Source organism: Sceloporus undulatus, chromosome 3 (genome assembly GCF_019175285.1).
Source record: "Sceloporus undulatus isolate JIND9_A2432 ecotype Alabama chromosome 3, SceUnd_v1.1, whole genome shotgun sequence".
Lineage (NCBI taxonomy): Eukaryota > Metazoa > Chordata > Lepidosauria > Squamata > Phrynosomatidae > Sceloporus > Sceloporus undulatus.
Genome location: NC_056524.1, coordinates 47,457,493 through 47,468,654, shown reverse-complemented (window position 1 = coordinate 47,468,654; position 11,162 = coordinate 47,457,493). Strand labels below are relative to the sequence as shown.

General features: G+C 39.4%; 1 protein-coding gene across 1 annotated transcript in view; it reads left to right on the top strand.

Moving 5' to 3' along the window:
- POU2F1 (POU class 2 homeobox 1) overlaps window positions 1–11,162 on the top strand; it is a 143,664-nt gene that overhangs the window by 623 nt on the left and 131,879 nt on the right. The window lies entirely within an intron of this gene.

The window sequence follows — 11,162 nt, the reverse complement described above, 5'->3', positions numbered from 1 at the left end:
ATCCTGAGGAGGAAGAGGAGGCTCCTGTGGGCCCGGGTGTTGTTGTTCTTCTTCTTCTTCTTTGGGGGATGTCTGGGTTAAAAGAGGGGGTGCGGCTGTGAAGGGATTTCCTTTCAGAAAAGAAAGAGAGGTGTGTGTGTGTGTGTGTGTGTGTGTCTCTGTGTGTATTTGGAAAGCCTTTCTTCCCCCCAAGTGTCACCTCGAGGGAGGTCTTGCCCCAGCCTTTTCCCCCTTTCAGACTCTCCTCCTCCAAAAGCCACCCACAAACGACAAAAATAACCCCCTTTAAGAAGTCTCCCCCACAACACAACACAACACAACACACACCCCTCTTACAAGGGAAAGGTTAAGGAGCTGAGAGGGTTGTGTGTGTGTTGTGTGTCTTTGTCCTAAAGGTTTATTTTGGTGGTTTGTACTGGTTCAGCAGAGGGCTGTGGAAGAGGAGGCTTGACAATGCCTTGCCCCCCTTCTCTTCCTCCCCATAGATAGATAGATAGATAGATTGGGGTGTCAGGGTCAGGGTGGTATCTGTTTTGGTGGATTTGTGGGAAGAAAGGAGGCTTGATAATGCCTTGCCCCCCTCTCTTCCTCCCCATATACATATATTTGTGTGTCAGGGTTGTATCTCTTTCTGTGCTTTGGGGGGAAGAAAGGAGTCCTAACCATGCTTTCCCCCTCCCTCTCTGCCTCCTCTTCCTCCCCACATATTGGGGGCTCGGGGTGGTGTTTCTTCTGGTGCTTAATACCGGTCTGGGGTGGAGGCAAGGGGCAAAATAAGGCTTCACAATGCCTCTGTCTCCTTGTCTTGGGGGTGCCAGGCCTGCCTGCCTTCCAGGAGCTGAGCCTGGCTGCCTCTCACTCTCTCCCTCCTTCCCTTTCTCTCTCGCTCATTCTCAAATAAGCCTCTCTCATTTGAATAATGTCTAATTCGGGGAGGTTTATATTATTGAAATGGCCGCCCGGCTTTTCCCCGCCTCTCATGTTTAGTAATTCAGGCCTTTAATAACAGCCACTCAGAGCCCAACAGCCGTGTTTATATTTTACATTCGCCCCATGTGCTTTTGTGGTTCAATATGATTCCTCCTCCTCTTCTTCTCCTTCTTTCTCGCTCCCTTTTTGCCTTTTTTCCCTTTAAAACACACACACATTTTCTTGGCAGCCAGCAGGGCCTTGAGATGAAACCCAGGCTGTTAGGAGGGAAGGGAAAGGAGGAGGGGAGCCAGGAGTAGTAGTAGGCCCAGGATCCTTTGGCAGGAGCTGCTGAGGCCTCCTCTCCTCCTCCTCCTCCTTCCTTCCTTCCTTCTCTCCCTCCTTCCCTCTCTCTTTCTCATGGCTGCTTGATTTATTTACTAATAACCGAGATGCCCCCCTCTCAGACCCGGCAGCAAAAACAAAATCCTCCTGGGGCATCAGGAGCAGCACCACATCTCCTCGTTGTCTTCGCACACAACACACCACCTTCTCATATGCCTCAAATCAGGGGCTTATTTTTAATTTATAGGCAGCAACAACAGGACTTTGTAAAAGCCGCTCCTTCCAGATCAGTGTCTCTGTGTATGGCCTTTCCTCTCCCTTTGTCTTGATTGACTTCTCTCACTCTCTCTTTTTTTAATAGAGAAAAGACAGCTCCTCGCAGTTTTTTGCAGGCGGCAAAATCTGCAGCACCTTTAAATTAACGAGCCGGTTTCTTTTAATGCGACAAGTACAATGCGAGAAGCACATAATGCGCAGAATACAGGACGGTCTAAATCCCCACTACCAGAAAATAAAATAAAACCATGCTAGGCTTGCCTTAGGGTCAGAAACGACTTGAAGGCGCACAGCAACCAAACAAAACACGTTTTGTGCAGTAATTAGAGGTAGTCTCAAAAAACAACAACATTCGTTTTGCTGTTAAAGCCTGAGTGACTGACGCAAACAGCATTGTTTTATATTTAATTGTTGGTGTTGTCAGAACTAAAAAGGATCAAACGTTGTGAAAAATCCAACAAATAGAAAAATGATTAATCTTAAGGTTCTGTTAATTGATACAATTAGAAGCATCTATGGTTTTTGAAAGAATGACATTTTTAAGGCCACAACCCCACAAACCAGTCAACGCTGGCCCTCTTTTTAAAATTACTTTAAAGGTGGGACTTCTAGTATAATGAAAGCATGCTTGACAGATTTGTGTAGTTCTCATTAGTGACCATTCTCTTGAAATAGCCTGACAGCAAGCTGTTTTTGCACCATCTCTGTCTTGATTAATATTAAACAGTCCTCGAAACATGGCAGAGAATTGCATATACAAGAACCATGAGTCTTTTTCTACATTTTATAAAGATATTTTGCTTTTATAGTAATTGGCCTTATGTCCTCCTCTGGCCTTGGAAAATAGAAAGCTAGTACAGTATGTTAGAAGGAGGGCCAGTACAAGCTATAACCAAGACAATCCATTTACCCCTTTCATAGGCCAGAAGCATAAGGTTGGGTAACAAAAAAGTAATATAATTGGATGCCTTAAAAGCGTGTGTTCCTGCACCCACTTTTCAAGATGTGGTCAAGCTGATGATGTCACTGGCCATAGGAGAAGATGCAGTTAATTTGATTTATTGACCTGCTAGGTGTAGTGGCGAAACCTTCTCACAGGGAAACGATTTATCTGAGGACAATTTCCTTTATAGCGGCAATTTAACCACTGCTGAGGCTGTAGATATTTTATCCTGGGTGATAAAAATGTATATCACATCTTGCAAACAAAATACCATTGTATCTGACAATTTAATAATTTTTAAAACATGAGTTGCTAGATTTTTTTGGTTATGTTGGGGAGCAGTTTCTTTCAGACCAAATCTGATAATTTTGTGCATCTATAGTTTTGCTTAACTTAATCCATAATGCTTTCAACATATGAGGCTGTTACCACAATTTATCTCGAATGGATTGTAGACCGATATTGTCATTTTACCAGTGTCTCTCTGCCTCTGCCCAGAGTGGTATGTTTACTATTCTGTCCTCTCTCTTGGCACTGGGATGTTTGAAAGAAACTGGAAGACTGGTTTTAGTATTGCAATTTCTAATGGTCTCTTAACTCAAAAGATATCAGAAGTTTTGTTCATTCACATTACCAATGCTTAGTTACTGTTCTGACATTGATAGAGTTCTTGTTAGAGTTTGCTCTGTTCTGACTCTTGTAATATGTATGTATGTGCTTTCAAGTTGCCTGTTGACCCCATGAATTTCATACATTTTTCTTAGGTAAGGAAAACTCAGAGGTTGTTTTCCCAGGTCTTTCCTCTGAAATATAGCCTACAGCACTTTCTGTTCATCTGTGGTTTCCCATCCAAGTACAGTTCTGCAATACACTCTACGTGGGGCTACCTTTGTGCCAAGTTCGGAAGCTTCAGTTGGTGCAAAATATGGCAGCCTGGTTGGTTGCTGGTAAATTCAGATTTGACCACATTACGCCTATTCTAAAATCTCTCCACTGGTTGCCAATCAGCCTCCAGGCACAGTACAAGGTGTTGGTTATCACCTTTAAAGCCCTACATGGCTTGGGCCCAGTTTACTTGCAGGAATGCCTCCTTCCATATAATCCACCCCGCACTCCCAGGTCCTCTGGGAAGAATTTACTCCAGCCGAAGAAGACCAGGTTGGCTGCTGTTTCCCAGAGGACCTTTTCATTGGCCTCGCTGAAACTGTGGAATGACCTGCTGGAGGGGATCCGTTATATTACCTCCGTTGACGCTTTTAAAAAGACCATTAAGGCAGATCTCTTCTGGCAGGCCTTCCCAGAATGACCTACCATTAAATTATAGCCCCATCCGCTCCTAGTTGTTCTACTCCATTTGCCCATCTTTTAATTGTTTTATAACTATCTTAATCTCGAACATGTAATTTGATTGTTTTATTTTGATGTTGGTGGGGGTTGTGTTGTATAATTTTGATTATGTTCTGCTGTGTGTATTTACTTCTTTTTACTGTATCCTGCCTCAATCTATAGGGAGAGGCGGAATAAAATAATAATAATAATAATAATAATAACTTCTACTACCCATCTGAAACGTGCTTTCCTTATATACTCTAGTTAAAGTTCTGAATTAATTTTAAAGGTATTAATTGTCTTTAATCTTGTGCATTGCCTCTTGGTGATAAGCCCCTTGTATAGAGTAAATCCAGTACAACATTTGTACAGATCACTTGTTTTAAAAATATGGGAATAAAACACAGTCTGTTCTTTGACTGTGACCACTGTACTTGTTGTTGTGTGCCTTCAAGTCATTTTTGACTTACGGTGTCCTAACCCCATCATGGGGTTTTCTTTGCAAGATTTGTTTAGAGCAGGTTTGCCATTGCCTTCCCTTGAAGATGAGTGTATGTGAATTGCCCAAGCTTTACTGTTCTCCCACATTCAGTTATATAGTTGCCTGGTTAACAGACTCTTGTCAAAATTACACTGGGTAATCCAGGTAAAACAGAGTCTCCCTTACCCCAGAAGGCCTATCAGATCTGTCTGGTATAGTTGGGGGACTCTGTGAAGTAGATACAAGTAGCCATGGGGTGCATGAAGTGTAGAGGAAAGGGAGATCTTACAACAAGTGTGGATGTCCCTTCAGATGTGACGTTGGGTGTAACCCAACATGCTGCATAAGACAACATGCAAATTAGTATGGTCCATTTTCATGCTACTGGTTAAAACAACTGTACAGTGGCATACAGAGTTTTACTTAGAGCATTTTAAAACACCTAAAGTTCACCGGAGAGTATGTGGAACTGGTTATGTAGTTGAAGCATTTGCTACACTAAAACTCAAGAAGACTTGAAGAATGAGATGTCTGGCACAACAGTACAGTAGTTTCTTATCGCTTCCTATTCACAAGTCATGCAGTATTCTTCTTTACAGAGTGATTGAATATTTGGTTGATACTATTATTCTGATTCTTTCATGCCAGGATGTGTTGAGCCAGCCAAATATTCATACAGTATACAAAAACAATGCAGTGCAGATTTGCAGTGATCAGAGTAAGCAGAGGATCTCTTGCTTTCCAACAGGCTCCATGTCAGAGGCATACAGTAGCGTACTCTCCCAGTCCATACTCAGTTTAAAAAAATAAGTACTGATATAGTAACTACAAGAACTGTATCATTTTATTCAGTGCTGGTATAGCATCCTGGAGCTGATAAAGTTGCCTAGATATGGTATCATTACCAGTTTAGAAAGCCTTGTCACTTTAGCTTTTTTCAGTCTAGCATTTTGTTAACCTTTCAAAGGAAAAAAATACAATGTTATATCAAAATTGGAGCCTATATGGTGATTAGTGAAAACTTTTTGCATAGTTAGGGCAACAATTGTAGTCTTACATATGCTTCCTTGAGAGAAAGCCTAATTGAATTTTATAGGCTTGTTTTAAATGGACATGTTTAAACTTGTGCTGAAAATAACTGTATGTTCATCTAAGAGAGACATACACTTTTTGGTCCTTTTTGTCCGATGGATTTAGGATTCTTGAGCAGTACTGCAATGCAGTGCTGGTCTGGGTTATTAGCAGCATGTTAGGATAAATTGAGGGTTGTAACAATATGTACCATGCAAATAGCATGCATTAAATCGGGCCATGTCACACACTCTCAGCCTCAGAGGAAGGTAAACCCCTTCTGAACAAGTTCTGCCAAGAAAACCCTGTTGTAAGTTCACCTTAGGGTCTCCCTAAGTCAGAAAAGACTTGAAGACATACAGCAATAATTTACTGAGTGGATTGCATTGCATTCAGGGAGAACCTCGGCTCATTCTGGTTTGGCCCTGCTTGCTCTTTAAATAGAACTTTGAACAAATGTTAACAAATAGGTTTTTGTTTGTTTGTTTGTTTGTTCTTCTCTTTAAATTATATTTGGCAGATACAATGTTTTTCAAATTCTTGTTCCTACTTTGCACATTCCTCTTAATAAAGGGGGCAATTAAATAAATTAAATAGGGCACAGTAAAAAAAATGCATATTGATAAGATCAAGATGAGACAAACATTTACACAGGACAGGTGACTTTGAAGGCACACACAAATCAGGTTATTAGTATATTTATTGCAATACCCTTTCTTCATATTTAAGTACAGTTTTGAGCTCCTGCTTCAGGTCATAATTCTCAAGTTGTTGTTTCCTTGTGATAATTTTCAAATAGCTATGTTAAAAACAACAACAACTCTACAACCAAATATAATAGATTCTCTGTTGCTCCCAAATTTAATCATTTATTAATAATAAATATAATAATTTCTTAAACAATAAATGCATCAGTATCTTCCTGGTACTCAATTATTGATGACCCAGCTTTACCTTTAGTACAGGGGCCCTTTGATGTTTTATAAATGTTCTGTTTACATTTCTAGCTGTCAGCAGTTAGAACATACAACCTTCAGAAATAAGGCAAGAATGTTAGTGTCTCTAATGGGAAATCAAGTAAAATCCTCATTGTTTTGAACAGTGTTTTTGTATTAGTTATTAGAAGAGTAAATGTGTGCCACCAGTAGCAATTTAGTAATAGCAGTGTTTATGAACATGATATAAAATTAAGTAGGCAAATTGCATTCACCCTCCAGGTCACTAACCTTCCTGATGTAATTCCTAATGCTAAGGGCCCATTTGCACAGCACAATTATAGCACTATGATATCCTCTTTAACTACCATGATTTCATCGTAGGGAGTCCTGGGATTAGTAATAAGGTGAAAGTCTTTTACTCTCCAGCTGAGATTTCTAAATTCCCCTCCCTAAAGTTCAAAACCAAGGATTCCAGGGAATGCAGCCATGGCAGTTAAAATGGAATCATAGCATTATAATTGTGCAGTCTGAAAAGGCCCTAAGTATTCCCTCTCTGAAGTAACAGAAGAAAAGAATGGTTAAATTGGAATTCACTCGTGAGAGTGTCCACTGATACGTCACTTAAAGGAACACACATCTGTCAGTTACATCAAACTCTGTTTCCCCTTTCTTCATTTTCTGCAGGTGCTGCAGGTAGTGAGAAATAGCAGTGGTATAAAAGGTGAGAGGGATGAAGAAGTTATGTGATGTGGGTTATAACTTTGTTAGAGGTGGAGTTCATGCTGAGTACAGGATGGGAAAGGTAGAAGGTAGAAACACAGGTAGGAACGAATGAGGGAGGCACCCAGGTCCAAGCGTGGCTGGGATATTCAGAGTAGGACAGTTGTCGCCATTGTGGAATGACAGTAGTATCCAGGAGAGAGTAGCAGTGAAGTGATAGCATGATGAATAAAATGACAGCCACTAGTTAGATGGACAAACAGCATGCCTAGGAAGAAAAATCAGCAAGATGATGATGTCTATTGTTCAAATGATATCAGAATGGTGTCTAGAATACAGTGACAGAATTATCAAAGTGCAGAAGGTAAAATGACAAAAGTATGGAATGGAATGACAGTCTTCCATAGAAGACTGACAGTGACAAGTGTGAAACAGTGTAGGATTATCCCATGGGCATATCGTAGAAGAGTACAATGAAAATCAGCTGATTGCTTTTCCACCTATTTCACTGAACTTCATTGTGGGAACAGCAAATTTCTGTGCATACTTCTATTCATTTCTTGTGCTTTTCTGTCTCTAATATGCTCACCAATCCATTCCTTATGGCATTCTTGTCACACCAAATTCTTTTCCTCTGACTGAAATGATCCCTTTCTTTCTGACCACTTTAGTATGTTCCTACAAATATTACTTTTTACATTTGTTGTTATTGTTTATGACTTATTGTCGTAAAGTTGTTTGCAATAAGATCTGTTGGTGACAACCCATGTCTATACATATGATAATCTCCAAAGATTCTTAAAAATTTTAGGTTATAGTAGATTATTGCTCAGTTTACAGCACCATATACATTTATAATTATTTTTTTAACATTATTTGTACTGACGTTCACAAATAGTATGCCATTGAGAGCAGCCTTATACTCAAACCTTTGAGATTTATAGGAGTGAGGGGCAGCTATGAAGGACATAGACAAGATGCTGAAGAGTAAGGATATATAATTGAATACTAAAATTAGGATTGTCCATGTCATTGCATTTCCTCTTTCTGTGTGTGGTTATGAAAGCTGGACAATCAACTCATCTGAAATGTGGGGCTTTCTGTGGATACCGCAGACTGCTAAAAAGGCAAATAAATGGGCCTAGAGCAAATCAGACGTGAATTCTCCTGTGACAGAGTCACTGGCGGACTTGATTTCCCAAAGCCAATACTGATTCAGGTTGGTTGTAGGGAAGGAGCTGCTGTGGGAGGAGTGGATATAAAGAGGAGGAGTGAGTGACCGTTAACAGACAGTTCAGTTCAGTTGAAGTTCAGTTGATGGAATTCAGAGGCCAGTTGAACTTGTAGAAAGTTCTGAGGCAGAAAATAATAGTTCAGAGGCAGAAGGGAACAGTTTAGTTTTAGAAGAATTCAGTAACAAGAAATTAAGTAGGGAAGTGCCTGCAACTGTTGTTTTATTGTAACCATATCTCATCTGTGAAACTATCATATATAAGCAACATTCTTCCCACATGTTATTAAATAAAAGTAAGGTTTGTTTGCTACAAGAAGAGCTTTTGCCTGAGTAAATTCATAATCATAAAAGCACAGGAAACATACCACCACAGATTTAGAATTTATAAGAGGAAGACACTGGGGACCCTAGCTCTTATACATTTAGGGAAAGTGTATAAAGGGAGGATCTTGGGCAAGTGTCACTCATGAGGAGTCCTCCGATGTCTCTGAGATAAAAAGGTAGCCTTGAGGCATTGATGAGAAGCCCTTGTGACATCTCCCTAGAAGCCAAGGTGACTAAACTGAGGCTGTTGTGCTTTGGTCCTATCATAAGAAGACATGACTCACTAGAAAAGACAACAATGCTTAGCAAAGTAAAAGGCAGTAGGAAAGGGGGAAGACCACATTTCAGATAGATAGACTCAGTCAACAAAGCCATGACCCCGAGTCTGCAAGACCTGAGCAGGGCTGTTGATGACAGGGTTACTTGGATGTTTCTCACTCATCAGGTTGCCATAAGTTGCCAGTAGCTTGACAGCAGTTAACAAGAACAAAAACTATTTATCTGCTACATTATGTATTGGGCTAGGCAAGCCCTGTAGATAATTTTTCCAGAGCTGGAGCACTTGCCCCAGGCCATACCAGCTAAATGAAAAAGGAAGTGATCAGAACTCACTTGTTTTTATTAAAATTATTTTTAAAATATCTGTTTATTTGCTAATAAATGATGCTGCGGACACTATTCTTCAGGGAGATCTTTAAAAATTAATAGGGATGCTTGCCCCTTTGAGGGGCCACAAAATTGTGACTGCATGTGGCTCACTACCCATATGCTACCAGTTCCTGTTACATATCATATATTGCATATAATAAATACATTACATATAATAAAGTATGGAGGTCTGATAGGAAGACAGGTCTTTTGGCCTGAATCCTATTGTTAGATCCACTGATGAAGAATAGGGTAGATGGGATGTTTTAGTCTGCACAAAAACATCCACTGGAATAGTATTGTTGGACTGCAAGTTCTATCAGTCCTGCTTAGCATAATAAAGATGAGGAATGCTGGGAGTAGCAGTCCAACACAATCGGAACAGTGCATGATTCCATCCTTTTTTCAAATATTTTGTTCCAAACATATATTTCCTGGTAAATATTTGAAATCTTTTCATTTATTCATTTCTTATATATTCTTTTCCATGTGTATCTTTAGGCACATTTGAAATAAATTTCATTGGACAATCAGGAATGAAATACTCAGCTATTTAGGGAAATTTTTACATGTGAGAAGAATGCTGTTTGTGCCAAATCTGAAATATACCATTTTAGACATTGCTATGTAAGAAATGGAACATTTGCATACTTTTGCAATGTGTTGAAATACCCAAGCTTTGAAGATGTTCTTTCAGAAGATCTTGCCTTTGATTCCTAAAGGTAGCCCTGTCTTTAAAGCTAGTTTGGACATGTTTTTTATAGTAAATTGTAACTGAAACTACACTTTTGCTTCAGCTGCTGGCTTTGAAGAGTGTATTTGAACAGTGGTGGACCCCATAAAGGGATAAAACAGAATTGTAGTACCTTCTAACACATGTGAGTTGGAATCGTGTTGCAATTAAAGTAAACCCACATAATTACTTGTTGAATGGGTGAGTCAACACATAAATCCAGCTGATTCAATAGGCCTATTTTTGCCACGAATAACAATAGGATGTAGGCATAAGTGAGTGAAATGTCTTAAGTGTGGGAAATGACAGACATTGAGAATGCTCTGTAGCTGTTGTCTTATGCACACAGGTACTGGGATAAGGGTATCGTATAAAATAATTAAATAGGTAAAAGGTAAGAAACAGAGGGACTTTTGAATAAGATAGCACTGCAAGTTCTTATTTCACTTCAACTTACATAGTGATCTTATACATACAAATGTGTCCTGTCTCCCATTTATTTTCTTGTTAGGTGCAGTTGCACATGTGTATCTGTTGTGTGAATAAAATTGTTCTTGCACTGAAAGAAGACCATATTCTCTAAAAATATCCATGTCCATATAAAGCGGAGGAGGCTCAGAATCCACTTTGCAGTACAGTATTATCTTCCAAAATGCTGTGAACTTTTCATTTTCTTTTGTGGGGGTGCACTATAGGATTTTTCTCTTAGGCTGTTGGTTTACTTGGCATAATTTAGACACATTTGTGCATGTCTGATACACTTCATTTCTAATAAATAGATTATCTATAAAGACATAAACAATGTAGGAAACATTTGCAGTCATAACTAACTTTTTCTGTTAGCATTGTTTATTGTAAGTGCATTTCAGTGTAATTATGTCCATATAGGCATCTTTAAAAATGAATTAACATGGCAATATATTACAATACCATTTTCTACATATAGATCAAGATAGTGGCTTATGCCACAATTTGTTATCTGACATGCAGGCAAGCATAGTATTCTGTGTCTGTTTGAAAGAGTTGATCAAAACAAAGTAAGAAAGAAGGGTGAAGAAGGAACAGAGCAATAGCTTTTACCAAGTGCCTGTGTTGTCCCAGCATATACAAAGCTCCTTTTTCCAGAAGACAATGATTCATGTATTGTAGGATTTGCCTGTAAAAGCTTGTAGAGTACTTGAAAAATATTTGGAGAGTGGCTGGTAACAGAT